The sequence below is a fragment of the Lissotriton vulgaris genome, unplaced genomic scaffold, assembly GCF_964263255.1.
Source record: "Lissotriton vulgaris unplaced genomic scaffold, aLisVul1.2 SCAFFOLD_563, whole genome shotgun sequence".
NCBI classification, from domain to species: domain Eukaryota; kingdom Metazoa; phylum Chordata; class Amphibia; order Caudata; family Salamandridae; genus Lissotriton; species Lissotriton vulgaris.
In genome coordinates, this window is record NW_028253855.1 from 417,780 (window position 1) to 434,059 (window position 16,280).

Below are 16,280 nucleotides of genomic sequence, written 5' to 3' on the forward strand. Positions count from 1 at the left end.
GAAGCATTGGCTTGGTAGTTTAGTCTGCCCTGTTCCCATGATGCACTGGGCCAGGGACAGACTGATTTGCATATAGCCAGGTTCTGAGCTGGGATGGTGCAGTGAGATAAATAACGGTGATGGATCAAGCCCTGATCTTTGGACTGGGTAAGAGTGGTCTGCTTAATTCAGACACTCTGTTCATCACCACCCCCTTTTCTGAATCGTTTTTGGCCACTATAGGTGTGGCAGGGTATACTCAGACATGAGTCCCTTTCTCACTGCACCATCAGGATTCAAGCAAGCCGGGCCGAAGAAGGCTGAAATGCCAGAAACCGGTCCCCGGTAGCTTGTCTCCTTTCTGGTGAAGCATTGGCTTGGTAGTTTAGTCTGCCCTGTTCCCATGATGCACTGGGCCAGGGACAGACTGATTTGCATATAGCCAGGTTCTGAGCTGGGATGGTGCAGTGAGATAAATAACGGTGATGGATCAAGCCCTGATCTTTAGACTGGGTAAGAGTGGTCTGCTTAATTCAGACACTCTGTTCATCACCACCCCCTTTTCTGAATCGTGTAAAATGTTACAGCACTATCCTTAGATACATCATATTAAATATTAAAAGGCATTCACATTATATGAACAATTGGTTGCTGCTAAAATAAAAGCATCCTCCTCTTACCACACTGCAAACAATAGATTTTGACTGGCTTGGAATGCCTGGTTTTTAATAGAATGAAGTGGCCCTCATTCCCGTCACCAGAAAGAGAGCTTTTAACAGCTGCTCAAGCTGTCTGTCCGAAGGAAGCTGTCTGTCAGAGCAGGATGAGTGGTTTATCAACTTTTTGGCGTTTCAGTGAGGACATTATAATACAGCACATTGCTGTCATATTGGAAACAGATAGCATCATAATTGGCCCTGTGCCATTAATTGTCATATAGGATTTATCAGTCCTATGCACAATGCCTTCTCTCCTGAACAAAGGTAGAAGCTAACACTTGCCGGTCATAAAACACAGCTAAGCAAATAAGATAGGCCTTACCCAGGCACAAGCTACAAATAAACACTGTGGCAACTAGTTTTTAAGTTAGTACAAAATGGCATAAAAGCACGTGCATTATCTACTAATTTTGAAAATTAGAAATATAACTTCATTAATTTGGATAAAAGAGAAAGGTTAAAAGTAAGGACTTTCTTTCCTGTCGCTTTCCTAAGAAGTACATTTGTGGATCCGATGGTAAATATTTGCTTACTTTCTAAAAAGTGAAATAAAATCTCTATGTTTCAGTAAAGCGTATGTGCTTAGTTTCAAAAGAAGTTTTGTAAGTGTTATAAATAAATGCATTTAAAGACAAAAGGAAAGGAATGAGGCTTGCTTTTGATACGAAAAATCAACAAAAGGGTTAGTAATCATTAGTCAAAAAATGACTACATGTAAAAAATTATTAAAAGTCAGCGCACGAAAATTGTTTTTGCATTATTATGATCTTTATAATGTCTAATAACACTATTGTGAAAATTCAATAATATTTAGCAATGTAGAAAATTACCCTGTGCAAAGTGTGCATTAAGATTTCAATGTCTAAATGGTTATATTGTGCATCAAAATTAAAAAGGTGAATATTAGTTTCTCTAACAATTAAATATGACTGTATATTAGTGACAAACTTAAAATATGGTTTCTAGTATGGCCTAATGGCTGCAGTCTCAAATACAGTTAAGAGTTATACAAAAAGAGACATGTGAATTACATTGCACGGCTTAAGGCACAATAGTTCTGGGTGCATTATGGCATTCTGAAAACTAAACTTTTTAGCCGTTCTTGGGGTGCTAGAACGCACAGTGGACAAGAATAAAAAATAAAGAGCAAAAGAGTTACATCCTACCTTTAAAATATCAGAACGCAAGGATGACTTTTAATCATGCTTATCGCAGACTAGCGCTGTTGAAAGCAAAATGCCCACACAGGGGGGTTTATTTGTGGCAGGCTTGCTCTGGCACTTCGACCTTTGAAGACATCTGAAGGAGGGGGACAGAGCGTAGAGAGAGAGAGAGAGATAGAGGTTTTGCTTATTATTTTTGACAAAAGACCAGGCCGGGTCTATGAAGCCATAAGAGAGAAGGAGGGGCAGCAGCATCAGAGGTCACCTGCTTAGGTTACCTACTGTCGAAGGGGGGTAGCTCCTGGGCAAATTAAGGATAAGTTAAATTAAATAACACACTGGTTTTATTTGCTTTTTGTGCTTGGTATATGTATTGTTGTGTCATTTTTCTTGGTTTATGTGACTATTAAGTTTAGTATTGTGAGCTATTCTGTGTGGAAAGTACACAGGGCAGCTTGTTGTTGTGTTCTCTTTCTCTCCCTCTCTCTCTCTCCTGTCTAAGCTGTCTAAGAACGGCCATGAGTCAACTGGTTGGGTTCACTTTAGTCATTCATTTCTCAGGATGCTGTGAATATGTTCTTGAATAAATAGAGCAAAGCACCTCACCAGTGCATGTCTAATTGGCTATTAAGTAATACGTTTTAAACAAATTGCTAGAATTATCAAAATGAATGAATAAATAAGCCATGTTCCTGCCCATCCTGTCTGTAAACTGATGAACTTGGAAGTGGATAAGGATGGGATAAGGATGAAAGAATGGGTAGAATTGACTGATGTTCCCTTATTTAAACTTTAAGGATATCTATATGTTGGTGGTTTTTTTTCCAAATTCACAGGTGGCAGCACCATTATTGTTTATGTTGTTACAGCACTACATAAGTCGCAGAGGCATCACAAGTCTATGTAATCGTGATATAACATGGCCCAGATCATGAAAAGTATGATGCATATGGTTCACAATACTAGGAAAGATGCCCATATGCCCTTAGCACACATTTTTAAGAACAACATGTTCTTCTGCTTGTTTTGTTGTCTGCCACAAACATGTTCTGCTGAAAAATTCATGTACCTACTAGGTCATGTTGAATTTATCAGTTATTCATGTAATATGGATCTCTGTTATATGCACAGTTTTAGAGTTTCCTGCTTCACCTATAACATCGGAGCATGGTCATTTTAGGGGTGCCTGCAGTTTTGCACAATAGTGAAGATTCACAAAATAGAAGCTGTATCGTGCTTTCTATGATTTATTAAGTACAAGTTTGTTAAAAAGAATTGTTGTTTTGAAATTCATTTTTTAGGTTCCTCAGATGAATAATATAGGGGCATTTCTGAAATTGATTATCTTCTTTCGATTGATTATTTGTATGTTGTGGCTAAAGATTTCCGGTCTGTTCAGTAACAGATATCTGCTACCCTACAACCATTGCCAGAGGGGCCAGGATATCAGAGCCAACCAGGAGACTAAGTGCAAGTCTAATTTGGAGATGAGCTGAAGGGACGGGGTCACAAATCAGGATGGAGAGCTGATTCCTTGCTTTGTTACTGTTTTTTTGATGCCTGGCTAAGAGAGGCACATACCAATAACAAGAAGCAAGGAGGTGTTGCCTGAGGGGACCCTCTCTGAAACTAGGGTTGCTTTAGATACTCCAGTGCATCAGGCCTCAGAGACCCGCCCCCCAAGTGAAAGGAAGTCTGCACCTTTGTCTGTTGATAAGAAGGTGCCTGGGCACACTAGGTACAATCTGCAGCCCCGACGAAAGGGCAGTACGCCAGCGGCGCAACACAGGAGTTCGGGGAGGACTTGAGTTCAGGGTACAGGTGCTGTGCCTCTGGTGCCTGTTGGATTAGAGTGAAGAACACTAGTGCACTGCCTGAGACACTGGACAGTATCGTTGAGGGTATTTACCCTGGTGGGTGACTGACCAATCCTAAAAGAAAGACGTTTTCCTTAGCCTGGGACCTGATTGTTTTTCTGGTTTGCAAGTTGTGCAGCTCCACAGTGAGAGAAGTGAACACTTGATGAACGATAACAGCCTGCCTGTGAGGCTCAAATGGACACAGGGAGCAGACTCCCCTCCGGCTGGTTGCACAGTGGCTTCAATTTCCTAAGTACTTTTTTGTTAGCAATGTACCCCTTTGGTCGTCCCATTTTTGAAGAGGAGCAGTCCTTTGCGGCTCCTCGTCCTAATTCCCATGGCCCCGTTTGGTCCTCCTGGTCCCCCAAAACAAATATTGTTTTTGTGACAATTATTGTATTCATATGTGGAATACTGTTTTTTCTGCAAGAAAAATATTTTGTGCACACTTTGATAAATACTACTGTGCCCCCCCGAACATATCATTTGTACTCTAGCCCTCATAAAGAACACCGGAAGGGCTATCAAGATAATGTTTTTATTTAGACATTGCATCAGACGTGGGACACTGAAAAAATAGGAAAACTGATGTTCATTGATTTAGGTGATAACTTTCATGTTTCTTCTATTGCATAGCGATGTCTTCAGCTAATGGTAAAAGGGCCGTTGTTCTTGGGTGCTGCGCTTTATTAGCCAAACGTGCAGATAAGGAAATAAATGGAAGGCGTGTCTGAGCAGAGGAGCTGCAAAGACGGCCAAACACTTGTAAATACCCTTGGGGTTGTGGCTATCTCAAAGGAGAGAATTTTGAATTGGTAATTGTTTCCCCTTACCATGAATGAAAGAAGGTGTGTGGAAGTAGGCATCCTTGAGATCTAACGCACACATGAAGCCGACTTTCTGCAGTAATGTGATGTCTTGTAAGGTGACCACGTGAAAATGTTCTGATGGCGTAAGTTCATTGGCCACAGATCGAGGATGGGCCTCAGCGTGCAGTCTTTCTTGGGAACGAGAAAGTAGAGGAAGTAGATTCTGTGATCTTGTTGGCACGTGCGCAGGTTCTATGCCCCTTTGATAGGAGTGTTTGTACCTCTTCTTAATGACAAATCCCCAGCACACGTTTAGAACTATACAGGAAATGACAGCAGTAGCATATGCAAGTCAACATGGATTGTAAAAGCAGTTTGAATAAATTCCTACTTTGCTACAGAAAACATGCTCTTGTGATTGGACGTAGAACTCCCTTAATAATGCATATACACTCTCTAGGACTATTCAAATAACCATATTGTACGATGAATGAATGTAAGAATTGTTCTCCCTGCAGGCTTAGCACATCTGTCTGGTTTGGTAAGTTGTAGAATAGTTGTACTTCTATTTCACGCAGAAAGGAGTCCTATGTTGCAGCAATGACATACACTGTAAAAGGAGCTTGAAGCCTCATGCAAATGACACAGCAAATGAGATAGCAGGAAAAAGTGGTACAGCACATAAACTGCGCCAAGAAGCTGGTGGTGTGAAAACATGGAGCGCATTCTGTTGACTTTTGTGCTAAAAGCTCTGTGTGTGGTTTCTACAAAAGAAAGAATTAGCTGCGAACACCTGCAGTGGTAGATTATTTTGATTTCAGTTCAGCAGGTCCTCAAAACCATTGTCCACCCCTAGCAGATAGCCATCTAGAAAATTAATCAATATGATGCGACATCCTGGACAAGTGCAGCGTGTGTGTGCCTCTCTGTTTCGGAATGTAATACATTGTTGCCATATTGTCCAAATGGATTAATACTCACTGCACTATTGCTATTCACCAGAATCGAACCACTTAGCAAAGCAGATAGTTGTTTTTTTATGCAACAAGGTTTTATTGAGTTTTAACATCATTGGAATGAAGCTATTCCAGCAGTTATATTCTTATGTGTACATTGGAAACTCTTCTATAAAAGACATTGACTGTGCATTATTATTATTGCAGCGTAAAAGTGTGCTTCGAACTTGTAACTAGAATACCTGCTCTCCAGGAGCCAGCGTTGTAGTATTATGCGCTTGAGGAGTATGGTCCTCTTCAGCGTCGGGTGCTTTGATTATAAGTCCGGTCCGCAGTCTGCTGGGTGTGAATCATGAAGCTCAGCCTGGTAGGGCTGGTTAGTGCTGGGTGAATGTTCTAATCTAGAGGGCAGTGTGCTCCCTCAGCCGAGCAGTGGTCAGTTTCTCTCCCATCACGCCGCTCCGATATCGAGTGCCGCCATCTTGATCCGCAGCAGCATCGCTCCGATATCGAGTGCCACCATCTTGATCCCAGCAGCATCGCTCCGATATCGAGTGCCGCCATCTTGATCCCAGCAGCATCGCTCCGATATCGAGGGCCGTCATCTTGATCCGCAGCAGCATCACTCCAATATCGAGTGCCACCATCTTGATCCCAGCAGCATCCCTCCAATATATATTGAGTGCCGCCATGTTGATCACAGCAGCATCGCTCCGATATATATTGACTGCCACCATCTTGATCTCAGCAGCATCTCTCCAATATATATTGAGTGCCGCCATCTTGATCTCAGAAGCATCGCTCCGATATCGAGTGCCGCCATCTTGATCCCGTTTATTTAGAGACAAGGGAACCCTAAAAGGTAACCAAGGACCTAGGGTGTCAGTTAATTTCATAGAACAGTGGTCCTTGTTAAATGCAAAGAAACAGAACAACCAGTAAATATAGAACAGAGTCGATTCTATTTGATCTACCCAGCCGGATAGAAAATTTAATACAAATAAATGGATTTTCTGTCAAGGGACAGTTGGAATATCCAGTAGGATACAATCCTGTATCCGAAGCAAAGCAATACACAAAACAGGTGTGACAAGGTGATAGTTTTAACAGAAAATCATACAAAACAAAATTCAAAACAGTCAGGCGAAACAGAAAGATTGTTTGTTCTTAATTATACATGATGGGACAAGCATGGTATGCAGTAACAACCCTGACACATAGAGATAGAATTGTTTGTGTGCACGCTGTTTTTTATGGTCAACGACGTTTCAATCCCATTCAAGGGGTAACTGGGTCATCATCAGGACAGTGATACGGTAAGACTGAGATAACACTTTAAACAGATCCAAAACCATACTCAAGCGTATGGGGTAAGGACACAGTAGTCCATGGAGTGGGTGGGAGAATCCGACTCCAAGCATAGCCAAGTTCCTTGGTCCGATGCTCGGGAAACATGCAGCTGGGTCCTGGCGGGGAAGCCGAGAACCTTAAAAACAGAGTGAACGGGCAATGCCAGATGGCGGGGATCCCTGGATTTGAGCGATCGCTGTCACGTTGTGACCGGTCCGTGAATGTAAGCGGTTAATGGCGCGTAGTATCTTTCAGATTTTCCAAAAGATAGCCTTTGCTCCATGATTCCTGGCTAGTGTGAGCATCTTTTATTATAACCAATGGGCCTGGTTCAGTGTTAGTGGTGCCTAATAAGGGCATTCCCAACACAGAGTCACAAGGAAGGGATGCCTGCTCTCACCCAGGCCCTATGAAGGGCTCTCAAAGGGATAATGACATCCCAGATCACCCTTCTCTCTAGGCAAATGACATGTTGCTCTTACAGCATCACCACTGCTAGATGGATCAGATATAGAAATATAAGATATTTGTGGAGAAACTACTGGTCAAAAGGTTAATTTAATTAAGGCAACGCTGGTATTTGCCCAATTCGGAAGGGGTGGGGTGCTGTCAGCAACTTAAAGGCAATCAAAGTCAGTAGATGTGAACATCAGGGCGGTCTCAGCTATTAAAGATGCTCCATATCGTACACCTGTGGAAAGAGCCTTGGAGAGATTTGCACGGTTCGAATGCACCTACGATTAATATTTTGGACTGAGTGGTCTTAATAAAAATGGTCCCACTTTCTCAAATTCTCTATGCAGGACAGATCTAACCTTATGAGAGTTTCCTGCACACCTCTTCACACTGTATGTGGTAGTTGCTGCAGCTTTCTGTGGGTGGCAAAGTACAACATTGCATTTGACAAGTGTGGCCCAACTTGTGCAGGTGGGAGCAGTAAGGCCTGGTGGGGGTGAAAGGGGGCGGGGGGATTTTGACAGATGACAAGGGAAAATTAAACAAATAAATATTTTTACCTCGTCGTAGTCTGTGGAACGCCACCCCCCCCCCCCCCACACCCCTCACACAGGGCCCCACCGCTCTTACCTGCATGAGCCAAAGCTGTCATGAGCCGCAGCTGGACAAGTGTACCCAGTCCAAGTATGATGGTGGACTGGGTATGGCAGATATGCAGTTTTTAGGTCTCGCCTAGTGCAGCGCGCATGTGCTGACTAGGAGATGGCCTCTTGCAATCACTCCTGACCGTCACTCGTGCGTGTGGTGGCCTGCAGCTTGTGGGAGCGAGTAGGGGCGTGCAGGGCATCTGTTCTGTATCATGGGCGCTTTCACTTTCGCTGTTTTTTATTTTTAGGCAGCAGAAGATTAAGTGATTTGCCCAGAGTCACAGGATGTTTTCGAGCCTCCAGCCAAGCTTGAACCTGGTTTCCCAGCTTCAAAGTCAGCTGAAGGGGTGTGAGAGGTGGGCGACCCTTGACCTCCACCACCCACAGGCTACCACCTGCGACTCATCCCTGGTGGCCAGTGGTAGGCCCTAGGTAGGTTTGTTCATCCTCCGTTTTATTGCTTTTATTGTTTTGCCTGTATTTTCATTGTTGTGTCTGTGACTGCTGTTGTCTGTCTCCCCCGCTGCCTGTACGTGGTCCGTGCCCCCTTTTCTTCCCTCTGTTCCCCTCGCTGTCCCCGTGCTCTCTCTGCCCGGTCTTTCCTTATGTAGCCCTCGCTGCCCCCGTGTCTCTGCCCGGTTTTCCCTTCTGTTCCCCTCGCTGCCCCCGTGCCTCTCTGCCCGTTCTGCCCTCTGTTCCACTCGCTTTTCCCTCGTTTTTGTGCCTTTCTGCCCTCTGTTCCGCTAGTTTTTCCCTCGTTTTTTTGTGCCTTTCTGCCCTCTGTTCCACTAGTTTTTTGTGCCTTTCTGTCTTCTGTTCCACTCGTTTTTCCCTCATTTTTTGTGCCTTTCTGCCCTCTGTTCCACTCGCTTTTCCCTCATTTTTTTGTGCCTTTCTGCACACTGTTCCACTCATTTTCCCCCCGTTTTTTGGTGCCCGTCTGCCCTTCTGCCCTCTGTTCCACTCGTCTTTCCCTCGTTTTTTGTGCCTTTCTGCCTTCTGTTCCATTTCTGGAGATTGGCGCCTGCACTTAGGTGCAGGCGCCAATCTCCGCCCAAGGGTAACCACGCCCACTTTGAGCCACGCCCCTTCTGCCTAGATAACGCGCTGAATACGAGCGGCGTTTAGAACCCAGTCTGACTCCTGAGGCACAGCCGGGAGACGCTAGCTGTTAGGCTATTTTTAAAACTTGTAAAAATTGTGTTATTCTGTGATTTTACCTGTACTTCGAGCGACGCTCGCCAGGCACCCCCTTGACCTTAGACCCCCCCGATCAGCCGAGGTCAGCGCTGACGCGGGAGAGGGAAATCAGGTGCATGCGCCAATCTCCGCCCAAGGGTAACCACGCCCACTTTTAGCCACGCCCCCTCTGTCTAGATAACGCGTTGAATACGAGCGGTGTTTTGGACCCAGTCTGACTCCTGAGGCACAGCTGGGAGACGCTAGCTATTAGGCTATTTTTAAAGCTTGTAAAAATTGTGTTATTCTGTGATTGTACCTGTACTTCGAGCGACGCTCGCCAGGCACCCCCTTGACCTTAGACCCCCCGCGCAGCCGAGGTCAGCGCTGACGCAGGACAGGGAAATCAGGTGTAGGACACGCCCCTGTTTCAGAGACCACACCCCTTTTCTCCCTATAAAATAATGTGTTTACACCGGACATGCAGCGGACGGGCGCGCCTAAGGCAAGCCCGTCTGGGCCCGTCTGGGCCCATCCGGGCCCGGACGGCCCTAGGCCCGGTCACCATGCCCAATTTTCCCAGGCACCGCCTTACCTATACCCGAGACATGCTTCTGGCACTGAATCCGCGTAAACACTCTACCTGTAATTACATCTATACTGGAGATAATTCCTTCACCTGTTGTAGTCTCTGCAATCCACCCCGCTCTGAGACAGAACGCCATGGCCCACAACTCGGCCTCCTCAACTGCAGGTCGCTCGTCAAACATGCCCACGAGATAAACCTCCTTATTTTAGATCACGCCATTGACATTCTGTTTCTCACAGAAACATGGCTTACTTCTAACAACGGCTCTGATATGGTTAATGCCCCCCCTCCCCGCTACCAAATCTGCTCATTAAATAGACCGTGTGGCAGAGGAGGTGGATTAGCCATAATATACAAAGAGCACCTCATTTGCAGAGTCGATGATGGCAACATTAAAGATTGCGAAAGCTGCCATTTCACCGTTCAAATCTCGCCAGAAACGTCTCTGTCTGGGTTGCTTGTATACCGTCCCCCAGGCCCACTTGCCGAGTTCCCCAGCAGGCTTACTGACCATGTCACCCTTAAAGCAACTACTTCTTCTAACTTCCTCTTATTAGGAGACTTCAATCTCCACTTTTTGGACCCTACCGACACACCCGCAGCCGAACTGCTGCTAGGCCTCTTTCCATTGGCCTTTGCTTAATGAATTCACAGGCCACCCATAACAAAGGCCAGCTACTGGATCCGATTTTCACAAACATTCATGATCTCAAAACCCGCGTGCCCCTCCCTCTTCCTTGGACAGACCATTTCCTGATCCCCATTGACTGGCACCTTGACATCTCCCCACCCCAACTGCCTAAAATCAGAACCCTCACTAGGCGTTGGCACAAACTTGTACCAGAAGAATGGGCATCCAAACTCAGGGAATCTACCCCTTCCCCCACTCATAACCCCATAACTGCCGATATTGAATTTAATGCCTGGCTCACTCAATCATTGGACTGTCTCTTACCTTGATCTAGCACCCTTAAACGTGCCAAGAGAGTCAACCTGTCCCCCTGGTACACCCCTGAACTGAATGTTCTATGGAAGGAATGCAAGAGGGCGAACGCGCATGGAGGAAAGATAAGTCTGCAGATAAGAAAGACGCATTCCGGTCTTCCCTAAGAACATACAAACTTGCGCTTCATAAAACCAAGAGCTCATTTTACGAGGAAAGAATTAAAAACTCACCCTGCTCCGCTCAGGAAACTTTTACCATTCTAAAAGAACTTCTCCATGTCCCAGATCCCCCTTCGAAACCCCTGGACCCTAAATCCGCGGAAAATAAATGCATCAAACTGGCAACATTCTTCGATGAGAAAATCTAAAAAATTCTCGCTTCTCTACCATCTATCGATGCTGGTTGCACAGGTGGTGACAGCCACAGCCCTCTCCCTTGCCGCAGTCTGTCCCCTGACACCCTTACTCCCTATTTAGAGACCTTCGGTCCAGTAACCACAGAAGAGGTAGCCGCGATGTTTGCCACTATTAAAAGTGGCTCCCCCAGCGACCGGGTCCCTTTGCGCTTCCTCAAGAAAGTGGCCCCCACTGTTATCCCTCCGCTCACGGCCCTCATCAACGCTTCTCTACTACAGGGAGAAGTCCCTCCTAGCTGGAAAGCAGCTGTGGTCAAAGGTCTTCTTAAAAAACCCTCATTGGACCCTCAGGACCTAGCCAACTATAGGCCAATCTCCCTCCTCCCTGGAAATAGCAAAATCACGGAGAAATTAGTGAATAAAAAGCTATCACTATTCCTAGAAACTAACAACCTGCTTAGGAGCTCTCAGACAGGCTTTCCCCCAGGCCAGGGCACTGACACCGCCCTCCTGGCGGCAGTGGAGAAGGCCAGAAGCAATTTAGACACAGGAGGATCAGTGGCAGTGATCCTCCTGGATCTCAGTGCGGCCTTCGACACTGTCAATCACCAGGTTTAAATTCAGCGTCTGTGAGACATTGGAGTGAAGGGCACGGCCCTGAAGTGGCTCGCGTCATTCCTCAACTGCCGTTCCTTCCAAGTTTGGGAGAATGACAGCCACTCCCCTGCGGTCCCCCTCCGTTGTGGAGCACCGCAGGGTTCATCACTAAGCCCGACGTTATTCAACGTTTATATGTCCCCGCTGGAGGAGTTGGTCACCCCGTTTGGAGTGACGATTATCAATTACGCCGACGACACCCAGCTGGTGGTGACCCTCTCCCATCCTAACCAAGAACCCTCCAATCTCCACAGCTGCCTTACTGAAGTCCATGGCTGGATGAACTTCTCAGCATTGAAACTTAACGGGTCCAAGACTGAAATCTTGCTGCTTTGACAAAAAGGGCCCCCTCTGCCGCCAAACATCTGGCCCGCCTGTTTAGGTGATCCCCCTGTTCCCAAAGACGAGGTTAAGAGCCTGGGTGTATGGCTTGAGAAAGATCTGACCTTCAGAACCCAGGCAAAAAAAACGGCGGGAATCTGCTTTGGTCTTCTCAGGGCATGCAGGAAGGTGCTTCCCCTGCTCCCCCCCACTTTCCAGAAACTGCTGATCCAGTGCCTTATTTTGTCTAGGCTGGATTACAGCAATGCTATCTACCTGGGAGCCCCAGAAGCCACACTCAACACCTTACAGCGAATCCAGAATGTTGCTGCCCGACTTCTTACGAACACCCCGGCCAGATCATCAGCAAAACCCGCCTTGAAGCAACTTCACTGGCTTCCAGTCAGAGAGAGGGTGGTCTTCAAGGCCCTCTGTCTGGCACATAAACTCCTTCACAACAAAGGCCCCCCCATTCTTAAAAAATGTCATCATTCCTTACAAAGCTACTAGGTCACTCAGGTCAAACCACGAGAACTTCATTACCGTTCATAGAGTGAAAAAAGCCCGGTCTGGAGGCCGCCGCTTTTCTGTTAACACAGCAAAGCATAGGAATAGTCTCCCCCGGAAACTGAGAACAGAACCAAACCTCCTCCATTTTTAGAAAAGCACTGAAAACGCTCCTCTTCCCCTGATCTTCCCGTCATTTCCGCTACTGCTCCCTCCTGACTTTCTAGGTTCTAGCGCTGGGATGCTCACTGGTTACTACGTGCTCTACAAAAACCTTAAATAATAATAAATAATCATTTTCCTCGTTTTTTTGTGCCTTTCTGCCCTCTGTTCCACTTGTTTTTCCCTCGTTTTTTGTCCCTTTCTACCCTCATTTCCATTTGCTTTTCCCTCGTTTTTTGGTGCCCTCAGCCCTCTGTTCCAATTGTTTTTTGGTGCCCTTCTGTCCTCTGTGCCACTCGTTTTTACCTTGTTTTTGTGCCCCATTTGCCTTCTGTTCCACTCGTTTCTACCGCCGCTGTGCCCCATGCGGCCTGCCCCCCTGACTGCCCATTCGCTGACTCTGCCTCCCGCCCCCCAGCTGCTCCTCCCTCCCACCTCCCCATATAGCTTGACCGATGCACGGTGAGGAGAGCGACCTTTGACCCCACCAGGTAGGTCGCTCCCCCTCCGCACAGCACCGCCTGTGTCTCCCTGCCCCAGCTGCCGCTGCTGAGGAAGTCGAGGCCTTCCACCACCTGCAGGCTACGACCTGCGCCTCATCCCTGGCGGCCAGTGGTAGGCCGTAGGTAGGTTTGTTCATCCTCCGCATTATTGCTTTTATTGTATTGCCTGTATTTTCATTGTTGTGTCTGTGACTGCTGTTGTCTGTATTCCCCCGCTGCCTGTACGTGGTCCGTGCCCCTTTTTCTTCCCTCTGTTCCCTCCGCTGTCCCCGTGCTCTCTCTGCCCGGTCTTTTCTTCGGTACCCCTCGCTGCCCTGTGTCTCTGCCCAGTTTTCCCTTCAGTTCCCCTCGCTCGCCCGTGCCTCTCTGCCCGTTCTGCTTTCTGTTCTTAGATTCCCCTGTATTTCTGTATTCTGTATTTTGCCTCTGTGCCACTCGTTTTTCAGGTATTTCTGTGTCCTTTTTGCCTTCTGTAACACTCGTTTTCCCCTCGTTTTGTGCCCCTGAAGCTGAACTCAGACAAGACGGAGGTCCTCATCCTCGGCTCCAACCCTTCAGCCTGGGACGACTCCTGGAAGCCGACGGCACTGGGTGCAGCCCCGACACCCACCAACCACGCACACAACCTGGGAATCATCCTTGACTCAACGCTCTAAATGACCAAGAAGGTCTACGCCGCCTCCTCCTCCTGCTTCAACAACGTACGCATGCTCCGCCCTATCTACAGATAGATGCCGACAGATACCAGAAAGACGGTCACCCAGGCCCTCGTCAGAAGCAGACTCGACTACGGAAACACCCTCTATGCAGGAGCCCCGACCAAGCTCATCCAACAACTACAATGCATCCAAAATGCCTCGGCACGACTGATCCTCGACGTACCACGCCACGGCCACATCAGCCCCTACCTGAGAAACCTGAACTGGCTCCCAGTCGGCAAGAGGATATCCTTCAAGCTCCTCACCCACGCACACAATGCTTTCCACAAGACTGGCCCAGCCTAACTCAACAGACGGCTCTCCTTCTGCATCCCCAACCTCCAGCAATGCTCCGCCAACCTCTCACTCACCACCGTCCCGCGCATCCGAAGAACAACCACGGTGGGAGATCCTTCTCCCACCTCGCCGCCAAGACATAAAACACCCTCCCACTGAGCCTACAACAGACCCAAGACCTGCTGACCTTCAGGAGGATACTCAAGACCTGGCTGTTAGATCAGTAGTGCCGCCCCCAGCGCCTTGATACCCTCGTGGGTATGTAGTGCGCTTTACAAATGATTGATTGATTGATTGAAAGTGGCGCGGGTAGAGAACCATAGTAAAGTGGTTTAAACATGTAAAATTTGCACCACCAATCGTCCGAGATTACCTAATTCCAGTGCATCCTCAACAAACTGATTTTGAAAACTTCATGTGTTAAGGCCCCAGAACGTAAAAATATTTCAGCTCATCCTCTCCAGTGTTGTGTGTTTGTTTTTTTGTTGCAGTCTTGGACTTGTCTTGTTTATCTCAGAATTATATCCCAGATGCAATGGTAAAACCTCAGGAACTGTATAAGCTACACCCACATATAGTCGGATTTTCGAAGCTCCCAGACTGATTTTATTGATCTGTTAAATGACTGGGACTCCTCAGTCATTTAACACATCAATAAAAACAGAGTACTGACCCATGTCATACCTGTGTTCTTTCTTGATCTACATCATACCTGTCAACCTTTGAAACATTTACACAGCATGATGCTTCTCGGAGGTGGGACACATGGTACGTTCATAGTGTGCAAATCTGAGCCCTTGGGGTAAGAGGTTATCTGGAGGCCCACAAAATATAGCATATAGGCACAGTCCTGGGCAGACGTGATGAGGATACAAAGGAGCTGCGGTAGTCTCTACTGGTAAAATATTCTGAGGTCGACATCAGTGTGTTCTTGAGCGATATATTTAATGAGAAAAAATCATGTGTAATCAAACAATCAGCCGGCACGTGTTTCGTCACAATGCAAAGGCTTGTGATTTTTCAGGGCTGGGGGGATACAAAACATGGGATCAGAGGAGTTTTGGAAAATAGTGTGTTGACTCAAGGTTGGAAGAAACAAACCAAACCCCACTGGGACATGGGAAGGGGATCGCCATAAGTATACGTGGAGTCTATGTTGCAGGTGAGGCATGAAAAAATGTGACTTTTGAGTGGGTGTGCCGCTATGATGATGTGGTCTCCATGTAAAGGTGCGGGAAAACACAAATGATGTGACATGACAATGAAAAAACACTTGTGGGTGCTCGTGATGTGGTGTGTCAAGCGAGGCGTTCTGAGTGGATGGCGCACAAGTAATGATGGTCGGGTATTCGAAAAGCATAACTATAGTTGGCATGGAAGCAGGGTAAGGGGTCCAGATATAAACGGAAAACTAATGGACAGCAGTAGGTAAGGCTCCCCGGCTGAACACACAAGGCATAGGTTCTGGGCAGTCCAGGATGGAGCAAACCGGGGGGAAAAGAAAACAAACCTCTTTATGAAGGTATAGAGTTAGTCCTGTGTGGGAAGGGATGGACTCGAAAGGATAGATAAGCGAGTAATCAAAGAATTACCTGCTACACTTTTTGGAGGTTCAAGAATATGGCCCCACTTTAGGACTCCCAACTTCTGTGAATACCGAAATGAGTAAGTGCCTTCTGTGAATACCAAAATGAGTGAGTGCCTTCTGTGAATACCAAAATGGTAGTAAATTTAGGATTTTGTCTTAAGATAGTTCTGTCAATCGGGCCCAGTGATTTTATTTGGGTTAGTACTATTGGTTGAGCTGAATGAAGAATACAACAAATCTCAGAAAGCATTAGGTGCTTAATTGAAAGGCCAGGCCTGGAAAACACTATTGATGACTAGATGGAGCCATCGGATAATCTTAACCCGAAGCTTTATAGCTCCAACTCTGCCAACACTCACAGTGTTAAGGTTTGTAAGAAGCAGGGCCACTGGACTTATGCAGCAGGATTTGGCCACGGGTTGAGTAAATTATATGGCAAGAAAAGGCAAATCAAGCGGCACAATGCAGCACATTTTTTAATGGTATTACTTCAGTTTTACAACATTTGTAAACTTGGTACCACTGTCTGGGCATTGCATG